At 30.5% G+C, this 23,786-nt stretch overlaps 1 protein-coding gene across 5 annotated transcripts in view; it reads right to left on the reverse strand.

The window, feature by feature from the left end:
- LOC132755558 (neuronal acetylcholine receptor subunit alpha-10-like) overlaps positions 1-23,786 on the reverse strand; it is a 119,763-nt gene that overhangs the window by 52,712 nt on the left and 43,265 nt on the right. For 2 of the 5 annotated variants that reach the window (XM_060746439.1, XM_060746438.1), the window contains exon 3: positions 8,412-8,485. The exons of 1 other annotated variant lie outside the window; for it this stretch is intronic. The gene's annotated coding sequence lies outside the window, so the exon portion shown is untranslated. Of the gene's footprint in view, positions 1-8,403; positions 8,486-23,786 lie in introns of all 5 variants that reach the window. 2 more of the 5 variants (XM_060746440.1, XM_060746441.1) reach the window with 2 other exon arrangements.

Below are 23,786 nucleotides of genomic sequence, written 5' to 3' on the forward strand. Positions count from 1 at the left end.
GAAACAAAAGTCATACTTGTTAGAAAAAGCTACAAAAACTGCAATGTCTGTGAAAGTTCCACATCCTAAAAAACTCGAAGATGTTGTTTAGAAAGCTGATTTCAAAGATTGTATAGAAATAGAATTTAATATTTGAAGTTATAAGATTGTTAAAGTAATAGTATGAGTGTGAAATCAAATTTTGATTTAAAAACAATCGTGCTTGACTAAGTTAAGGAATTACTCACACTTTTTTATCTTGAGGTTGTATATTAATGAAATCCTCTTACTGTATCCATTTTTATCGAAATTCTACTTCTAGTTCACAGAAAAAAAGAAAAGAATAAAGAATGTAAACTTAAAACTATGAAGTATTTCAGCAAGAAAGACCAATAAAAGCCAGTAAAATATATGTCCAACTTAATTGCATTCCGAATTGAGTAAAGCTAATGTAAGTAAGTTATTGACAATACTGAGTACATGGAAACAAATAATCAATTTCATGAAGCCACCCCCGCCTGTGAAATTAAATTAATATAAAATTGAATTAACACATTGCAACATAACCCTGCTAAATAATAAATGTGCTTGAAACATGATGCTTTGACTGTTCTGGTATTTTGATAACACAGAATATCAATGAGTCATTGCTTTCACGGGTAGAACCATTCACTAACACTTTTTATGATATTGGTAAATACACTTAGTAGGTTATACTTATTCTTTCAATATTACTGCTTTCATGTCTGTTATTTAAATTAAGCTATATGACTAAGCTTCGCCTGACAATCATAGACCTTTTAATTTGTGAAGACATTGTAAAACAATCCACCTATTATTGGTAGTCATCTTTAAGCCCTTATTACATGTATCAGCAGCATAATTAAATTATGCGACTATTAGTATATGGTTCATAATGTTGACAGGACATAAATAACACAAGTACGTCAGAGTGGTCAATTAAAGATAATTAGTGATTTAAATAGTGCAACGGAAGACAACATTTCTGACAGGAACACCTGGACGGGGTGAGATACGTCTGTTTACAACGTAGACAAGTGTCTAGGGGGTAGATAGGCCGGAGGTATTAAGTCTTATATATACAGCTGCGTTTATCTATCTGGAAATGACATTACTGACCTTTAAAATCAAATTTGAATGCACTGGTTTGGTTGGATGGGTTTCAATCACAGGTTAAATGTTATTAGGACCGTAAGATAACTTATTAGCTTGGATTTATTAATGAATACACACATGGACCATGTACCTGCTTTATATTTCTTTAAACATAAAGAATGGAAACAACCGTCTTTCGTATTTCGTATTCGCTTTATTATTTGGTCTCTGTTGAAAAAAGGCTACTTAATCGGAACAGATGGCTATGGCCATCCAACCAAATGGCTGAGATTCTTTAATTGTTGTATTACTTCATAGAATAGCAAGGTCTTTGTGACAAATATGATTCTTTCATGTAATGTATTTTGAGGATCAACATATTTGTAAAATTACTTTTGTTTGATATACCATGGAATAAAAAACCTTTTAACATATCTAAATATTGTCGGTATGTTTTAGAATTACAAACCAGAAAACGTTAGCAAAAGAAGATCAATGTCACCACTCATTCAGTTAAGAAACGAATTAAATGCTTACAAAAATAGACATTCTTTTATGTTTTTATGTAACATTGTTGTTCCTAAAATAAAAGTTTCGATTTTGCGCTTTCAGTAAACCTTCGATTAGATCAAACGAATCTTCAAGTATAAACAAATATCTTCATGTCATAACCAAGTGTTTTCTTTCATATTGATCGCAGATATTTTCAAAACATTAGTTTCCAGTTTGATTAAAAACATGGCATGTTAACGATTAGAAAGAACTTAAGACAAATATTTTCGAAATCCTCTCTAAGACATGAAGATCAATTAAGACCATGCTCTTACAGTCATCTCGGGATAATGGAAACAGCTTTTATCAGTCAAAACATGCTGTAAAAGAGATCCATGTCGGATAAAACAGGAAGAAATTAATGTTTTTTACAGTTCGGCATACATTAAATGCGATTTTAATTCTAGAAATTGTGATTTTCGTGTATAACCTTACATTTCAACTTATTTTCTTATTTTATCAGAACCCTTGTAGATTAAAAAAATTGAAATGGTTTTCCAAGATAAATAGGATGTCAGGCTGAATTTAGCTACTGAAAACTAAATGTTAGGATTTTATAAGTTTAAACTTAGAATACTTAATCCGCTCAACATTTGTTAATTGCGCTATCTGCCAATTATTTAAGTTCCTTCTGTAGATAACGAATGTTTAAAGAAATGATTCATTCATCTAAAACTGTGTTAGTATTACGAATAAATTTTAACTGAACAACAATTGTAAAAAAAGATAATAATAACTGCATTTATGACATTTTAAAAAGGCGTCTATTAAGACGCAAATGTTTTTGCGTATTAATATTAACTTAAATTAAATTGCCTCTTAACATTGATTAGTTCAACGTCATTTCAATAGTCAAGAATTACAAATTTCATGCGGGATTATGTGTTTCCTGCACAAATTCATGCCTTCAACACAAGCTATGTTGAAATCCCGATTTCCCAAAAGGGTTGAGTTTGCATTGATTCCCAGTAATCCGAGTGGCTTAATGATAATTTCTTACCGTTTTTGCGTGAGTATTTGTACTTTAGTTTTGCTGAAATCGTGAATATCTCTGTTTTCAAGCTTGAACAACAAACGCAATTGCAAGATGCAAACATGTATTACAGCAATTGATTTTGGCAACATTGGAGAAAAAAAACAGTAATGTACGGCGTCGTCTTTTCATATAAAACGTCTTACCGAGTATAGAAGAATCCGATCACCAACATCCTTTCTCTCAAATTGTGAATAAGATTTAGAAAATTGTATCTTGTGGAACAAATTAAATGAGATCAAAATAAGTGCTTCACTGATTTAATCTAAAGAATTGTTGGAAATATTGCTTTTTGATATATGACTTTTATAAGATCTCTAAGTTAATATTGCAATTTGTCATCTGAATCAAATACAAGAAACAGAATCCGTGGCCATAGAGATAATTGAATTTGGATAGTATGATCTAGACAAATATTTAAACCCTTATCTATGTTCAAGGTCTAATTGTTTGACTTCAGGCAATATAACTGCCATCATTCAATTTGTCATGGCATAATAATAGCTATTCGTGATACAAATATTTTGAGTAATGCATTTTCAGAGAGAAATAAAAACCAACAGCAGTTTCTAAGACTTTTTTTTAGAACTTAAAAACTTCTCTATGATTCAATGTAATGAATTAATAGCTAAACATATGTAGTAATTCCAATCTAATACAACAGAGTTTTACATGAAATTGCAAGTTTCTATTATATCTCTTTTACATAAGAATTAAACAAAATAAAAGCACTATTTAATATTTGAGAGAGTAATTACTTTCTTGCTCAAAGATACTAATATCTATATATAATAAGAAGACCTTTGTTCATACACAGTGATAAAAATGATGAAAAAGGAAAAAAAGAAATTTCAATTTATTCCAATAGTAAGAGATTTTCCATTTTGTATTATATAAATATGTATACATTTGTATCATTTTTCTGTTGAGGATATAATTTTGCATTAAAAAGTACTTTTTTGTCATATCTTCTTGAACTAAAAGAAAACGTCAACTTAGTTTTAACATCCCTGGCTTTGAAACATTACATCACTTGTAATGTCTGCACTCATGTTTCGGCAGAGGAATGAATTTCATCTTTCCTTCATTTCTAGTCAAAACTGCTTCTCAAACAAAATAACAGTTCAGCTGATTTATTACTTTATTTTTTTCTTGGCGCCGATGTGTTATGATGTGTTAAGATATTTGACTTTTACGTACATCCATTTGATAAATGGGACAATAGAATTTTGTTTTTGATAATCGAAAAAATAAAAAAGGAAATAGCGTAAAATATGGCGCGAAAAATTGTGAGAATATTTTGCGATACTACCATGTAAGAGCAAATGATTATATAGAATAATAAAAGAAATACCACGGATAATACTTGTTTCTCTGTAAAGGTAATTTTAAAATATGATAAACAAGGTTAACAAGGAAAGGTGGTGTTCAATGAACGCAACCCCCAAACGACCCAGCAACAAAAAAGACACGCTTTTATAATTTTATTATACGCATGTATTCAATGCAATCTACTTCATTTGTATATAAAAGAGAACTTTATAGTAACATAATTAGGTTGATTGTAGAGAAAAATAAAACTATGTTATTATTTCATGTAAGCATGAGTATATATAAACAGGCTATGCGTAGTTATATTTAAAGTTGCAAGTGAATGTACTATCTAGATGGAATTAAACCGTGGGTTCTTGTTTCACTTCATATGTTGTTCATGTTTTAAAAATGTGTCTATCAAAACAAATCGAGCATATATTAAGTTGTATTTTCTTTTGTCTGAATACATATTTGAAATAGTTTCTTCTAACCAGACAAAACAACTCGCGAAATGTAATTAAAGAGGACAGGGACGACCTCAATATAGGCTAACGTGGAATGCTGCCAGTTGTTGAACATCTTTTAAAGTCGGTCGATACGTCTGACACCTATTACTTTTTCAAAGCCTTCTATTGCAAATATGAGCCGCGTCACGACAAAACCAACATAGTGGGTTTGCGACCAGCATGGATCCAGACCAGCCTGCGCATCCGCGCAGTCTGATCAGGATCCATGCTGGTCGCTATCAGTTTCTCTACTTGTAATAGGGTTTGAAAGCGAACAGATTGGATCCTGATCAGACTGCGCGGATGCGCAGGCTGGTCTGGGTCCATGCTGGTCGCAAACCCACTATGTTGGTTTTGTCGTGATACGGCTCATATGTGTTTAAAAAGTCAATATAAGCAATGGTAAAATTTCTTTAAACATTTCTGGAAAATGAGTGAGGTTGTCATCTTTTAGCCGGTTGGTCGGACAAATAAACAGCGGTTGGTCGGAAAAATAAAAAGCTTTAATATATTTTCCTGACTAAAGTAACAAAGCAAATTCAAGTCAAACATAAGGAAAGTAATTACGTTTCTTACTTTACCAAACATTTTTACTTACAACTAACACTATTGCCTGAATCAAGATTTCCCAAAAGAAATCAGGAAGCATTGATTCCTCAAATCTCAGCGACTTAATGACAATTTTGTAATTTCTTGCGTGATGTTTTATACTTAGTCGCTCCCTTTTTCACAAATATTTCCGAAGCATAATTGTTTAATAGTGGCTACAGTAATACCGAAATAACGAACATTTGAATTGTAAAGACATTTTACCAAACGAGAAAATGCAAACATCGTTTGGAATATTAATTATCAGTCAAGAAATTTGGACAACACAGAAGCAAGTATGAATTTCGCTTAAAATTCAGTATTCTAATGAAACTTATTTCTAAAGAAACACATACTATAAAAGAAGAATTATAATGACACTTAATCACACACACCTTGTCATGACCTTATAAAATATTTGATCATTAAATGATCTGAAAACAAAATTGAAAGATAATTCTTTGAAGCACACATACTAAATGTTACATAGGTTCAAGAATAATAGTTTTCTGTGCAAAATGACAAAAAAAAACAAAACAACAACAACAACAAAAACAACAACGCTTTTAACTCAAGTCGGGCTAAGAAATGTAAAGAAGTTGTTTTCAATTTAAGTGAGTATTTCGTTTGTTCTTATCTTTATCGTTTGAAATGTAATAGTCGATTTATGAAAGATTTTTTTTTCAGGATTATGAGCTTAAGAAGAACTCCTTTAATATACACAACGTCATCATAAACAAGGAAATGAAATTTGGATAAAACAATCGATAATTGTATTTTATAAGAAAAGTAATGGAAGATCGTCGGTCGAACATTTTCGCTATATTTCGTTTATCGTCAAGGTCAAGGTCCATACAATCAAAGCCTGGACAGATTTATCATTATGTTTTGTTGACTTGAAGTATTTGTTTTATATATTGGTTTTATGAAGTATACTTACACAGACGTCTGCTTCATACAAACTGAATGACGAATGCTAATGTAAAACATTCGATTAGTGTAAAGTATAAATGAGCCGTGTCATGACAAAACCAACATAATGGGTTTGCGACCAGCATGGATCCAGACCAGCCTACGCATCCGCGCAGTCTGATCAGGATCCATGCTGTTCGCTTACCAACCCTATTTTAAGTAGAGAAACTGATAGCGAACAGCATGGATCCTAATCAGACTGCGCGGATGCGCAGGCTGGTCTGGATCCATGCTGGTCGCAAACGCACTATGTTGGTTTTGTCGTGACGCGGCTCAAATATAGTTATAAGTATTTTACGTATAAACTAATATTTTGTAAGAAGGATATACTATTTTTCTACGATATATTAGATTTTATTAATAATACTGGATGAATCACATCAAATTTTGCTAAAAAACTGTTACTGTTTCTTCAATCTAAATTGACGTAAGCAAAGGCGTTTCAATCATTTATAAAGAAGTGTTTTTCTGTAAGCGTTTGAGTTATTGATTAGTATAAAGGTAAATACCGAATATTTCTGTTTTATTTGTTTGAAAACATAAATAGCGACAATGCAAGAACTAAAACTAAATCATTCAGGCAGCTTGTTTTCATTCAATACAATTAAATTGCATCACGCTTAATACACCAGTTCTATTCATAAAACGCCTAATGATTCAAAATGTTGAAGGAACCCGTGTCATATACAGGAGCTTGTATATGATGTAGAATTTCCAAATGATGTTTTTTTTAATTACAAAAACATCTAGTGATCAATTTACGTCAAATTACACAATTAAATAAAGTCAGCACAATCTATGATCATATATAAGTTATGGGAAAATCACAAATACAATCAAATTTCAATATCTGTTCAGTGGTTCACGGTTGATTAGCAAATAAATGATAGGAATGAAAATTATATCTGTAATTATGTACAAGTGTCCATCATGCCGCAGTGGGACTATCACATTTGTTGTGAATATCAATCCCCCAAAGCTGACGTTTTTATGCAATACTTGGCTTTATTCATGCCATATTCAGTAACCGGAAACTTCACACAATAAATGATGTTGTGTGAAAGATGTACAATAGTTGTCGTATCATTTAAAGTCTGAATACTTTGTTATGTTTCCCTCATTAAACACTTTCTTCTATCTAATGATTTAAATATACTCTAGTTGCGTATGTCGATTTTATGATAATATCAGCTTCTTAAGTATAAAGTCGAAATATAGAGATATGTTTGTTTTACACCCAAAGAGGACGTCAAATTTAAACATTGTTGTTTTGTTTTTTTAAAAAAAGGAAAAAAGAAGGAATTAGTTGTAAAAATATGGTTGGATGAGCCATCCTTTTCAGAAATGTGTGTGAAACAAAACTTATCATTTTCCTCTCATAAAAAGACTAAATGAAAGTTTTCCTGTCGAATTCTAATTCCTGTTTTCGGAGGATTTGGTTTTAGATTTATATCAAAATGAACTATTAATTAGGATTTTTTTAAAAGAAACATAGATTTTTTCTTTTCAAAGGTCATTTATTTAGTTGCTTAAATGCTTCTTGAACCATTTAACAGAACCTTAAAGGGGGCAACATTGGTTTGGAAAATTAAGCGAAGAACATGTTCCTTCGTACAAAAAATACCTAACACTTTACTACTAAATTGATCAATTTAATCGATGCATCTGATCGGAAGAAGGCATTGTGATATATAGTTCTTGGATGAACCTTTTGCCATTTTGCCAATTTGTCCCGAATATTAAAATGACGAAAAACCCAAGCAGATAATTAAATCAAGATACGACTAAGCTAGGCATGAATTGGTTCATTATCTTTATTCAAAATAAGCTAAAAGATCCACTTTGAAAGAAAGAGGAAAATCGTTTCTATTTTGTTTGTTCACGTTACCGTTTTAAGGCACATACAAACAATCTCAGGCTGTTATAATTTGTGTCACTTACACAGACCGTAATAGGTATTACAGTATCTTTATATGTTATTTTACTTTTACCTTTCCAAATTTCCTTTTGCATTTTTACAAGTTAAATGTCAATAAAAAAGAAGTAAAAAGTGCAATAACCTTGTATAAAAATATTAATATAAAATCTAGAAGTGTATTTGAACTTGCGTATTTTATCCCACTTACTTGTTTGGTTAATAGGACGCAGTAACACTTATTCTGATTGTGTAGTGAACTCGCAATATCATCTTAAGAGCTTGCATAAGTTTTAATCATTTTTATAGCATGTTATTTGCCATGGTGACATCGGGCCGGGTGCCTAGTTTTATGTTTACTTTATATATAATATGTATATTTGTAATAATGTCAATGTACATGTCACGATAATAAACAATTTACTTACTTACTTACTTGTTAATTCTTGTCTTTGTCTTTCTCAATGACTGAGATGTTTTTCCAAAGGCAACGACAAGCAGCAACATCATCTGTTTCAAATAAATACACAATGCTTAATTATATGTTTTAATTTATTACCTTACATAAAGATAAATATGAATTGTACGGACAACTTTCTTTATTATTCTATTTATATAAATGCCATTATTATCACATAAGCCATGGCACAATAGTGTAAAGAAAACATTTCATAAAAACGATATTACACTAGTATAATTACACTTTGACGTAACGTCATTTGCATTGTAAATAAGCATAGCGTTAATTTAAACGCGCTATCAAATAATGACTCTTTTAGCTGAAAACGTTTCTTATTTTAGACATTTTATAAACAGAATATTATATTCGTGTAGATTCAATACGAAATTTATTGAACTTGTTGAAAAAAACACAATATTATCATGCGAGCCAAAGAACACATTTAGTATTAAATCAACACTCATTCAATATTTTTATTCAAATATGATTATAGCAGGTATCATTTGGTATATGTTATCTAAAGTATAAACATTGTTGTAAAATCGATAGGTTTTTTTTAAACTTGTACCTGACATAAAGATAATACAGAATGCATTGTTAGAATATTGTTTTCATTTCTTCTAAAACCAAATTGCATGTGTTAGAACTTTGTCATTGTAACTGTTAAGCTTCAACCTTATTCCTATTACATGGAGTGTTCGGAAACAAATGGTAAGCTTGAATCTTTGTGTGTTTACACCTATCAATGAAACTTAATAATTTTTGGATAAATTATAACTTCATGTTATGTTTATATTAACAGAAACATTTACAACTCTTTGACTGTTGGCCGTTCATCGCTGTAGTGTAATAATCAAATATACAAGTGTACACGTTTAGACGAAATATTCTGACATCCGATCGGGTAATACGGCTCCTTAAATGCTGGCACATTTTCACCAACTTGTCACTATAAGGTGCAGTATTGCCACACATCCGAGTAACCATAATTGATGCAGTCACACCAAGTTAATTTTACAAAGTGCCGACTGCACTTGATGAAAGTTGGAACAGAAATTGGAGTGACGTTAGCCTTCACTAAATGAAATCAATTTACTGCAATAAAATTGAAAAGAGGAGAGCGGAAACTAATTTACTATAGTTTAGGAAGAAATCAATTGATGTTTAATCATGTTATTTCTGCTATTTTCTCAACTGTCGTAAGTTATCTAAATAAATGCTTTGATGCGCTAGAAATATTCTGTTCAATTAAACTCTTTTAAAAATAGCAGAAGTGAATTGATTGCTTGAGATAGCCATATTCGCTAACGTCAGATCTACCATCTTCATAAGTCGGTTATTCCAGAGCAGAAAATTATATCAGTGCATTTACCTAAATCTGTGAATCTGTGACATAATATGGAAACGACCGTCTTTGATTGCGATAGAGAAAACAAAATTGATTTACAGTTATATCACAATAGCTTAAATTGACAAAAGATATAATTTTTTTTATAACATTAAGGAAATGTACTCCTTGAATAGAACATATGTTCGTGTTATTCCCTTACGGATCAGTCCGCTGAAACATATCTTCATAGGAAATTATTTACATTAATTATACAGATTTTCTTTTCATTTGATACTTTTATGTTTGTTCATTACTAATGAAATGAGACATGTTTGAACTTTTTGAATTGATCTTAATTAAAGCTAACGCAAAATAAACACTAAGCGAACAATTTTCGGTTAATACGCTTGGAGCTATTCGAAAATTAAATAAACTGTGCGCTGTATTTTTTCACGGACAGTTTAAAATAATATGAACCGATATACGTGTACTATTAGGTTATTAGGGCCTTTTACGAATCTGTAAATTCAATCATGTGTTCCTCAATAACATAATTATTTTAGTATGTAGCAGATTATCTATTTCCCAGTAAAGACGCAATCACCTCTCGCCTGACCGATATTTACAACGTGAAACCATAATATACATATATAATATAACGATGATGATACAATATCTACATATAACATCTGCGTCACATATTAAAGTAAAATAAGTTAAATATAAGCATATCTACCAAATGACAAAACATTCTAAAAAATCAGCCATACGTTACATATAAAGTTTTATCTGAATGATTAATTAATTGTCTTTGGTAATAAAGTGCTTCTTTATTATGTAAATATTTTCGACCACATATTTGTGATCAAAACCAATTTTGAGACTTGTAACATCTCCTTATTTAATTGTTATTTCAATCAAACATTTGTTTTGAAAGTATCAATTTTATTTTAAAAGCACAATTCCTATTACTTGTGACCTTGCCAAAGAAGTAAATGCTTGTATTTTTAATCTTAAGGTAAGTGAACACTTAACTTAAAACAACACAAAACAAACAACCTTTGCAATACTGTATGCAATCAAATGTTGTATAATATTCTCATCAAGTTTATACTGTGTATACAGTTTTGGACCATGTTTGTTTTTAAAATCAACTTATTTTATATAAATATGAATTGTTTAACAATGGTAAAAGTTCTATCTTTGACTGAAAATTTAAAAAAAGCAGAGCAAATTATTTCTCTTGCTTAAAAATTCAAGTCAAGAATAAGACAACATATGTGTTTCCACGTGTATGCTATGAAACCAATTCTTGAAAACATGTTTATATTTGTATGTTAAAATATTAAATAGAGCAAAAAATTATCATTATTAAATACAGAGTAAAGGAGTATCATTATAAAACAAGGAGCAAAAAGTATCATTATAAAATAAGGAGCAAAATCAAAATTAATAAATAAAATCAAATATTACAAGACGTCTAAAATACTAACCTTGTTGTTCAAATATTAACAAAACAGAATTTCCTCATTTATTTAATCACATTAGTATAATTTGGTTTGCATAATAAATGCAGATAAAAAGGCCTTGAATATTCTCTAGCGAAATTGTTAAAATGAGCATTCTCTTAGAATAGTTATGAATGTGTTCAAGTTGTTTACACCTCATACATACAATTATTTGTCTCAGATCTTGTTTGTTTGACTCCGTTCATAATATGAGCCGTGTCATGACAAAACCAACATAATGGGTTTGCGACCAGCATGGACCCATTATGTTGGTTTTGTCGTGACACGGCTCATATAAAACGACAAATAAAAGTTCAAAGCTTCATCGGAAACCTTTAAATGACAAGATATCGTTTTAATATCATCAGTTGCTTTATTTGATATGCATATACGAGACATTTATACATTCAAATCACAATTTATTAGTACTTCAAAGTTGAAACTGTAGTACTTTCTTATTGACCTTACCATTAATTAGTGAATATGGAATACAAGAACGTATTTTATTTCACGGGGTTGTCTCTAAAGACGTTTTGATGGACATATCAAACCATAAAATGAACTTAATTAAAACTCGTTCTCGGCTATTTTTGCGTATAAAGTACTTGAATGAATATCTGAGCTTGTTTATGTTTTGAATATCCCGTCCTGTACTAACATAATTTATTAAGCAATTACATATAAACATATAGAGAGCAAGAATTGAGTTTAAGCGATGATACAATTTGGACCATGATCATCTTGGTTGAAAGTGGCGTTTTAATTAATTTTTTTTTTCTAATTTTGTTTTGAAAGCAAAAACAATTCAATTTCGCAATGGTTCGCTTTAATTTTAAAATACAGGTTTGCAACAAAGAAATTATTCAAGCAAACCAGTTTAGTGACGATATAAATCTACAAAATTATATTTTGGTACCAAGCGCTTGTATCTTTCAATGTTTATAGCTGAAGATGATTTATATTTAAAGTAGTACAGGAAAACGAATCGTTGCTATTTCTTAAGAAGAAAACGAACAAAATGTAATGAACTTTTGATTGGCGCGTTAGATTAAATACGTCACAATTCTGCCAAATTTATCACACAGTTGACACTTGTTCAATAATTTTGTTATTGAGAATACAGCAGTGTACATTAATGATAGCGAATGACCTTCCAGGCATAAGACTTTTACTTAAATATATAACGCAATCATATAGATACCAACGTTATAATAATTATATATCAAGCAATCATGTTCCAAAAACGCTTGTTAGTCGTAGATTTATTTAAACTGGTTTTATGTCATACCTATCATCGGTATTCAATCAATAGTGTAGATTAAAACTTTCAATTCGCTTATTCTTCCTCTGAAAGAAAATGCCAAATTGTACTAAAGCCAATGTATGGTTGAGCCCACTGTTATTTCTTTAGCATACCAATCGTGCAGTATATTCAATGGCTTCTTTATAGCTTCATTATCATAATTGAGTTCAAGCCATGACCAGACAAAGATATAATATCTGATCGATACACCTGCCCTGACTAAGCTTATATAAAATAAAGATATAGTAAGACGTTTATTATTCTGAAAAAGCCATTGATGTCATATAAAAAGATAATAATCTTTATATATTACTATAATAATTTACCCAGATACAAGGTAGTGGACCAATTATTCAGGCCATTTGCCAAAAAACGAAAACTCACTGAGACTATAGTTGATAACGTTTTGTACTCCAAAATGTTTTATGTCTAGAAGTGTTTAATATTTGAATAATCAGAATAATAAGTTGAGTAACTTATCTCAAAACTAGTCGGATTCATTATATATTACATTCTCAATATTGGTGATTTTGTTTTGTAAGGTGCCCTCCTGGGCTCTTGCCAGTTATCCAGTGCCACTGGTGGGGCTAAATGTTTCCTTATTGATCTTTACTCTTGCATTAAACTATCTTTTATGATAATAAGAATTTTAAAATAATGCAGTTATATATTTATTGATTAAAACATAGAGCTATATAAATCATATAAATGATTTACTAATTCATTGATTTGATTTGCAAAAATTTATATTATTCGTGAACAATCTCTTTTATAAAGAAACACATTATAATCTTACAAAGGGAATCAAATGAAAAGTTTGCGTAACCTTCTTTATGTCTGTGTAAGAAACCTATTTTAAAACTGTGCTCCGAGATTAATTTGTTAAATGCGGTTTTGGCTTCTTTTACAAACTGTTATGTTCAGTTTCAGTAATGTATTGGACCCACAGAGGACTTCTATTTTCCCGCATTATCTAGATTAACTTTAACATTTTTTTAATCACGATTTCCCACAAGAGCTTGTTGTATACGCTTTGAATCATGTAATCTACGCTGAAGAATGTCATTTCCTTAATTACTTTGTGCAAGTAATGTGCAAGTAATGCATATTCCGTACAAGCAATGCATATTCGTTGACTTATTACAGCATTAGAACTGTTTGCACAAAAGTTATTTGTAGAATCACGTAATATTTTGTGTTGGTATGCACTTAATATTTGTCAATGTTGATTTGAAAAAAGAGATAAGGATAATTTATGATTGTTTAGATATCCGCAAAACTTGCATGTAAGCCCATTTACTAAGCCCATTTACTTGATACTTTCATTTTCTAAAACTATCATATTAGTTATATAATAAACCATTTGCATATAAACAATATATTTTATTTAAATTATAATATATAATGTTAACACTAACGTAAAAGATGATGTAGAAAATATTGATTTTACAATGAGTAGATATTATAAGCCACGTAAATCTGAATTAAGTTGCTAACGAAATGATAATGGTATTAGCATTGCCTTTGTTATGAAAGAAATGTTACATTGATTTTAACAAAAATTTCATTGCCATATTTGAGTACTATAGAATGAGAGATACTTTTAACCTTAGCCTCCTAAAATCGATTACAGTAGCCTTTGCAAACAGTTGTGTATTCTGCCTCTAGTCGGGTACTGTTTTACTATTAACATTCCGAGGAAAGTGGATAAAATTAGAAATTTAAGCATTTAAATATTTTTGTCAGACGACGTCGTTCTGTTGGTTGACACAATGGTTGACACATATGAGCCGCGTCACGACAACCCCAACGTAATGCATTTGCGACCAGCATGGATCCAGACAAGCTTGCGCCTCCGCGCAGTCTGATCATGATCAATGTTGTTCGCTATCAGTTTCTCTACTTGTAATAGGGTTGGTAAGCGAACAGCATGGATCCTGATCAGACTGCGCGCATGCGCAGGCTGGTCTGGATCCATGCTGGTCGCAAACCCATTATGTTGGTTTTGCCATGACGCGGCTCATATATTTATCAGTAGGTTTTAACAAAAATTTTATATATTATTAAATGTCATTTCGAGCAGCGTATGTATACATATATCACAAATCATAATCCAAGATATGAGGGAAAAAACACTTGTTTTTTTAATGATTTATTTTTTACAATTTGATTATTATTTAGAAAGGAAGAACATTGTCGTTCGAATTGTAAGGAGATTTATATTTAAAGCAATGAAAATTATTCAGTTCAGATAAAAAGGTATCACTTTCATACAATTTCATACAATTTCTTCTTATCAAGGTTCTGCGTCAGGGTAACAGATAACTAGCTATATTATTAACATTCTTTAATTTGCAAATGATGTTAAAGTGTGCCGGTAAACGAGTTTCACTGATTTGATATCGTATAATGATAGTAAGTAATTAAGATAAAAAATAAATTCGTCTATTTTAACTAAAACTAATCATAGATGAATATGATAAACGTGAATATGTTTTGATTTTTTTCTTTGCAATAATTAAAACAGCATAGTCCCTGAATCACGGCTTTAATTTTGATTACCATTTTTAAATGATGTTTATGCGAATAGATATTAGTTAATATTACTAGAGTTATATCACCTGCAAATGAGTGTCCCAAATTATAAATAGAGTTATATACTAAAATGATCTTAGTGATACTAATTAAGATTATTCGGCATAACATTAAATACTCTTGAAGAGAGCTGTCATATAATTTATTTAACAATTATTTAAAATTTTACAGAATACAAGCTATATAAAGGCGTTTCATCATATCTTAAGACTGATTTACAGTCCGTAATTTTAAAAGTTTTACTTTTCTTAATAACACACATTCTACTGTCATAGACACATTTGTTATCTCAAGCATTGATCAGTCAAACACGAACAAATCTGATGCATTTCTGTGAAAATCTTCTTCTAACGAAGATTAAAACATTCTGCAAATTCCAACTCCCAAATGAATTCTATATTTTTTTTTCTCTATTTATTTAGGATTTTTTATTTCTTGTAGGTGATATATATGTCAGTTTGCTTGCTTGTGCAAGAAGTGATGGAAATATTGAAGAAATTAATTTCACAAGAGGATAATATAACATTGGGTGTTTATTCAGTTACGTCTGGAAAGTGTGCGAATGAATTCATTCCGTTTTAATAATAGAAATGACTCTTGACTGGCACGTAGTTGGCAGTCACGCATGTAACGTATTTACATGAAATAAAAGAACGTATCCGTTACACTCAAAATGTCTTCATTCCCTTTTTATATTGTCAGTAAACATGGTATATTACGTGACCAGAATGAACTAACTTATGCTTAAGCATGTTGAATTCAAATAAAAACTACACACTTTTACTCATTAAAGTTTATGTTTTGGAAGCGTTGTCTATCAGCTGGGAGAACTATATTAAATAGACACGTTGTATTTCAATGGACAACACAAAATTCATTTCAAAAATTCAGTTTGATGTTTTATTGCTAACATATTGCTGAATCACTTTTTGACCCTCCAATATAATTATGATGACATGAATACGTCTCCGATTTTGGAGGGCTTTATAAATAATTAAAGCTCATTATTTATGCATAGAAAATTATTTGAGGACGGTCTGCCGAATGTGAATGTAAAAAGGTTTATTTCGAAACTGAATTTAGCGAATTGAGTATGGTATTGAACACGATATGTGCTTTATGTGTTTGATATATACATTGCCGTTGGTTTATACAGAATTTATTTCAGTTCGATTGTGTAAGAAGCTATAAGCTTAAAGACAAACTCTCGAACCAATTCCTGGAACCAAACAGTGCTGAACAAAAAAATCTACAGTAGTTTCTTTCCAAGGAAACAACGGTTTGCCCCTGATAGGGTTTTGAACACGCACGGCTAGCGATCCATAAATTACTAGTCCGACGTGTTGACCACTCGGCTATGCCACCATATTGTTGTTCCTTTTCATCAATCGAGTATTTCTTATTCTTTTTCAAATTGTAATTCATTAGAAGAAAACACAGTTGAACTTTTTGTTTGTAGAAACATTTATGTTGCCTTTGATGCATACACGATTGCAAAGTCTTCCATTTTGTCTATTTTGCCATGTCAGAATATGAAAAAGAGTTACTACAACTGGCTATTTGTTAAGCATTTACGTCATTCTAATTAAAAGGAAAACAACAACATAATGAGGTAACTATATCACTAGTGATCTTAACATTGATATCGTTAATGAGATAACTCGTGATGTTAACATTGATATCGATAATGAGATAACTCGTAATGTTAACATTGATATCGATAATGAGATAACTCGTAATGTTAACATTGATATCGATAATGAGATAACTCGTGATGTTAACATTGATATCGATAATGAGATAACTCGTGATGTTAACATTGATATCGATAATGAGATAACTCGTAATGTTAACATTGATATCGATAATGAGATAACTCGTAATGTTAACATTGGTATCGATAATAAGATAACTAGTAATTTTAACATTGGTATCGATAATGAGATAACTCGTGATGTTAACATTGATATCGATAATGAGATAACTCGTAATGTTAACATTGATATCGATAATGAGATAACTCGTAATGTTAACATTGATATCGATAATGAGATAACTCGTGATGTTAACATTGATATCGATAATGAGATAACTCGTGATGTTAACATTGATATCGATAATGAGATAACTCGTAATGTTAACATTGATATCGTTAATGAGATAACTCGTAATGTTAACATTGATATCGATAATGAGATAACTCGTGATGTTAACATTGATATCGATAATGAGATAACTCGTAATGTTAACATTGATATCGATAATGAGATAACTCGTGATGTTAACATTGATATCGATAATGAGATAACTCGTAATGTTAACATTGATATCGACAATGAGATAACTCGTAATGTTAACATGATATCGATATTGAGATAACTCGTAATGTTAACATTGATATCGATAATGAGATAACTCGTAATGTTAACATTGGTATCGATAATAAGATAACTAGTAATTTTAACATTGGTATCGATAATGAGATAACTTGTGATGTCAACATTGATATCGATAATGAGATAACTCTTAATGTTAACATTGATATCGATAATGAGATAACTCGTAATGTTAACATTGATATCGATAATGAGATAACAAGTAGTGTTAACATTGGTATCGATAATGAGATAACTCGTAGTGTTAACATTGGTATCGCAAATTACGTGCCGGCTTAAAATAATCACATTTTAAAGACACATCACTGTAGGCAATCTTCTGTTTAATATTTAATTGTCCTGGAAAAATCCCAAAGGAAAACTTCTCTGAAGAACCTGCTTCTAAATTAAATTAAAGTTATTTCATTTACGTCTCTTCGCTGAGAACTGTATAAAAAGTTAATGTTAGAGAAAAGTTGCTTTGTGTAATTTATTTCATTCAATGAAATATGCTTGGAGATGAGAAATATTTCTGAAGAAAAAATAACCCACTATACAAACATTTGATAAATAATTGAATTTCATTAAATGATATTACAATAATGGAAACTACATGTACCATCAGTTACACATATTCATTGAAACGACCGTCCATCAAACACAGTCGTTAAGAGTGATATATTTCATCTTTACCATTTTTATAGATTTCATAGTAGAAAATTCAACTAATTCATATGAATTTGATAAAATATAGTCGGGTTAGTTACGAAAAAAGTTGTTTATTGAACAGTTAAATCATTTGTAAATTTCTTTGACAAATCACTAAACGAATAATGATTGCATTTAATTAAGATAATACAAATTGTATTTGATGCAAAAATAGTGAACATGTATCAAGTACAAAAAACGCATCCAGATCCATATCGAAATAAATTACTTGAGAAAAACCTTTGGTCTTATCAAATTAAATGAACCGCGTACACGTTTCTTGGAAATCCAAATATTGACCTCTTAGCCAGCTTTTTCATTACATTTTCTTTAAATAGTAAAACTGGCACCACTGGAGCATTTCTTGACATTACTTGTGTATTTGTTTCAATAAAAACTGAAATAACGGAGAAAATTGTTATTTTGATTTGTCTTGGAAACCACGAGTCGAAGCTGTGAGAAACATAGACTAGATCAATATCTAGGGGTGTTTCTTTGTTCAAATATCACAGGATCTTTGCCATTGTTCACCTCACTTTATCCTTATATTGCAATGATTTTACACTCAAGACAAGTGTCTAATACCATTAATATTTAATCATTTTACCACTGAAACTTTATCACCTTTCTTGACAGGCTTACTTGGATTGTGTTCTCTGCATATATGTCTTGCATGCGATTCTGGCAAAAGATGTTTTTTATTTTGTTACAAATGACTCAACTGAGTTTTTTTTACTTGACTGAAAACTTTTCGCAAATGTTTATGTAATAAAATCACATAAAAAATATCCAAATAATCCTTTGTGTAAAATTGTTTTATTGTTCATGTAAACGTGAGTGTACAATCGAATTCTACATATGTGAAAAATACATATAATAAATGTCAGAACCTTAAAGCATTAAATTGAAATGAAGCCGGGTTGAGTCCTCAACTCTTACTAAAATTATGTGTGCCTCAAACGCGGAAACAATAGCTGGAACATTTGAGATGAATTCAAATAAGAAGTTTGCGTAACGATCGTTCACGAAAGACAAATATAAAATCTGGCACCATATACCATAATTGAAAGAATATATTCGGAACGACAATAGAAAGAAAGCGAAAATGCATGGCTTAAACATACACGAAAAATAACAGAAATGTTGTGCTAAACGATTGTCAAAAGGTCTTTAGTGAAGTCATAGTAAATGTTATTCTACAAAATCTTCATCTATTTTTTTATTTTCTTTGTAAGAATGGCTCCGAACACTTTAAATGTAAACTAAGAAATCTATACACCATTTTAAACCTTTAGGCCAACACTTCTTTATGAAAATATTCTATTGTTCTTATAAAGTCATCAACACTACAGCTCATTCACAGCTGCACAACGTACGACCTATTTTAGAGTATTAAAGCGGCCAGTTTTTTAATCACTACCCACAATATCAATTTTCCAAGCGTTATCATCTGCAGATATGCTGTTGTAACAAATGTTTATTTCACGAGAAGATCGTGCAAATTATGATTTACGATGACAGCTGATGATATATTGCTGTCAGTGGAAGGAAATTAGATTCAAAATTGTAAACAGAACATGCAGAACAACCAATATTTCCAAGAATTTTTAAAACCCAATTTCGATTAAAACGCTTCTAAAATGAAGTATGTTTAAAGATAAAAACCCATTTTTCATTACTTTGCACCTAGTTTCTTATAATCATAATTATATTTAATGTTTAATTATTCAAGAATCGGTTTTCACTACCCTGATATCACAACTGGAATAAACAAATATATCGAGTTCAAAATGACGACATTAAACCTTTGTAAATTGTTCCACTTTTAATAATAGAATAGCCTGTTTACCTTTTTACTATTGTTTAATTTAATTGATCGGTTTGCCTCACTAAATGAAATTGGTAGTTTAAATAATCCGATTGACTTTTATCTCTCGCGCACGTTGAGCCGACTATTAGGACGGAAACTGGAGTGATTTTGCTAAATTATTCATGTTTTTAATTTGTGAAAGCCAGTTTTTGTGACAGTACGTCGTACAATTCGAAGGAACACAAACAACAATTTTAATAGGCTTGCGCTGAACGATAAAAACAGGAAAATTGCATTTTCTTTTAGCGTGGGGTGTAATTGAAACGTAATCGGTTTTTTGCTTGTTTTTTTTTTTTTTTTTTTTTGAAAATGAACATAATAAGTTTATCGGTCTGTATTTTTATTTTCGTCACCAAAATAAGACATTTCACTAATTATGATTCAACATATCATCGCAGTAGCAATGTAAATCATTTCATATGTAAAAAAAAAAATAATATCGATGCCCTTGGAGTAACAACTCCTTTTTGCAATGTTTTGCAGTATAAAATATTTAAAAATGCACTGAACAAAATAAAAAAATATTAATTTAATTTCTCTAAGAAACATCTCACTAGAACGAAATAAAAATTATAATAAAATGTATTGAATTATTGCGATAATACAATCATGGTCAAAATAAAGACACGCCCCTTGTCGTCACAATATGGAACCCCTTTAAAAGGTTAGAAATAAACGAGCAATTGAATATGACATTTCTATCGTTACCCCTTTTCCTGTCGTCACAATAAGTAAACCCCAGAAAATAGTGGCAAACCAATGAGCAAGCCGTAAGTCAGTGTGCTAACAAAAACATGCACTCCAGTAAATGCACTGTGCATGTGTGGTGGGCATCCAATTTAACTCTGACACATTTTAAATAGAAAGCTCTCTAAACTATGATAAATCTAGTTAACCCAAAGAGATATATTGCTAATAAAAAATAGGATTAAAATTGAGAACTGCAGTAATGCGCAATGCAGTCTATAGACACATATCAGCATGTATAAAAATATGAAAAACTATCCAAAAAGTTATAATGTCATAAACCTGTAATATGACGCAACTGATATGAAATACAAGGAAAAACATTTAAATCACTATATATTGGTTGTCTATGATTCAGTGTAAAACGCATTTACTTTGGTACAGAAATAATTGCATCTAAGCGTACAGTTTCCAGACTGTAAAAAGAGAAAAAAGCAATTTATTGCTTTCAACATATCTTGAGTGGACTGAAGTATCGAATTTGTAATTACCAACTGTCAAAATGTACGATACATTTCTTTGCTGCAGTAAGTAATAAATGCTAACACATATCAATACATTCACACGAGCTTACTTTCCAAGAAATGGGATAATGCTGACGTCACATAATGATTTCGAAAGCGAACCTATTTGTCATAATCACAAATTTAGTTTCCTTCTTCTCGAATATATCAAGTTTTAAAATAAAACACGGAAACCCTTAAAGTTAATCAACTTGACAGACATCTACAATTTATCGATTTGAAAATACTTAATTGACAAACGATCTACAATAAGAAAGAAATAAGTATTATCATGTTTAAAGACTTTAAATAAGATAAGAATGTAAACAATGAACCATTTATAAACATAATTTTGCATACAGAAATGACACTGTAATTCTGTTTTCCCCAAACTGAATGTATCTTTAACAAAACAGGCACACATTAATTAAACTTTGCCAGTTTATTTTCAAAATTGATATTAATCTTAAGCGAAGAAGCTACATTAACAAAATTAATAAAGAATATTAAAAATAAACATTTGTTGTTTCAGTTATACGTATATATGTTTGACCATATGTCTTCAATTTTATACATCTCATTTACGTCTAACTTCCGCTCGGTAAAGGCCTTACGCTCGGAGATCAATTTTTATTATTCTGTTACAACAGCTTGACACTTCTGCGGAAAGCGAAAAGACCTGACGTTTAGAAGAATAAATCTTCTCGATTTCACGAGGCGGGTCCCGAGAGTCAGACCAAATAAGGCAAATTGAGAAAAGCTTTGACAGATGAAATTAGTTTTACACCAGTCGTGATTTTCATTTACGTATTTATCGCGACTGTGTACGTGGAGGTGTGGTGCGATAGTCCCAAGTAACAAATTCCCCACTTAAATCCAAGTGACTATGACCATTTTGATATAAAATCTAAATTGTCTATATTATTTCCTTTCTAAGATATGTGTTCATATGAAATGCAAAATCAAATAATATTTTAACCAAATAACTTTAAGAAAATTCTTTATTGACACACTTATATCTACAATTTGTATTGAATAGAAATTTTCAATGTTAATTGCAGCCTAAGTATGTATCATATCTTTTTCTTTTTGGCATCATAAACACTTTATAACTTAATCAGTTCCTATTTGTGTACACCTCTTAGGAGTGATTAATTGGTGACTTCTTTTATTATTACAGTTTATTTTCTTACACCACAAAAAACAACCCCAAACATAGTTATTTTTCAGATGTTATACTCATTATACTATACGCATAGGGGTATTTACTTTAAGACTTTCTACCATTTAAATTTTAATTGTGTTATTCCTTTAAATTTTTGCATAAAATGATTTTTTTTCTATTTCCGTAATTAACACTTCTGTTTCATATACCTTTATAAAAAGAGTTCTTTTTCAAAAAGCATGCTTAATTTGGTTTGTACACACATGCGATTTAATACTTCTTTTTGTCGACATAATACACATAATACACAAAAGTCGACATAATGCACAACAAAAGTTCTGCTTAAGCCGGTGCTAGGGGGTGTGGGCGGTAGCTTGTTTATGTTTATGACGGTTTATGTTTGGTGCCTTCTGGGTGTCCTACTTGGGTGTGTCTTGGGTCTACGTCCTGTGAACGTTGCATTTGTCTTGTTGATCTTTAATCTTGTTTTTTTTGCACTTTCCAGTACCGTCCATGAACGGGCTCAATCAAACCGAGCTTGCAAAATTTTACAACTTTGTCGTGTTGAGCATTCTTTAGGGATTCTGTGTTTCTCTATTTTCATATATAAATGAATAAGAATAAATTAAAGAGATTTGATATCGACCTTATCCTTCGTCATGCTTGCGAAATATATCAACACAATACTTTTTTGCAATAAGTTTGTGTCAAATGTCCCGGAAACTTGAATCTTAAACAAATACTCCATGAATTCATAAAGGATTAGGAATATGAGATAACATGTTGAAGCCTTTTATCAAATTTTATAGCTTTAATACATTACAGAAATGGAGACAAAATGTTATGTTTTTTTTCTATCCTTTTTTTTGTATTTCTAATATGAAATTCAAAGCTTGCAAACTCAACCTAAATATATAAACACATAAACGAGTATATTTGGCATTTACCACTGCGGCTATAATCAGCCGGAGCTTACCGTATAGCCAAGTTTGCTTTGTTAAGCGTTTAATTAAATATTAACAGATTGAATCGACCAGGGATAACCTACTATTATTTTAAAGCACATTCTCTTTTAATAAATTGATGCCAAAGTTAACAAACATTTTGATAATCCTTGATAAACAAGAAGAAAACGAGAGACGGAGATGAAAGTATAATGGGCATTTCATATGATCAATAAAGAAGTCTATTGCTATAAAATCACGGGATATTGGCCATTGTTTGCCTAGTTTTATCTTCAATATAAA

This window comes from Ruditapes philippinarum, unplaced genomic scaffold, assembly GCF_026571515.1.
Source record: "Ruditapes philippinarum isolate M1 unplaced genomic scaffold, ASM2657151v2 ctg1024_1_1_1_1, whole genome shotgun sequence".
NCBI lineage: Eukaryota > Metazoa > Mollusca > Bivalvia > Venerida > Veneridae > Ruditapes > Ruditapes philippinarum.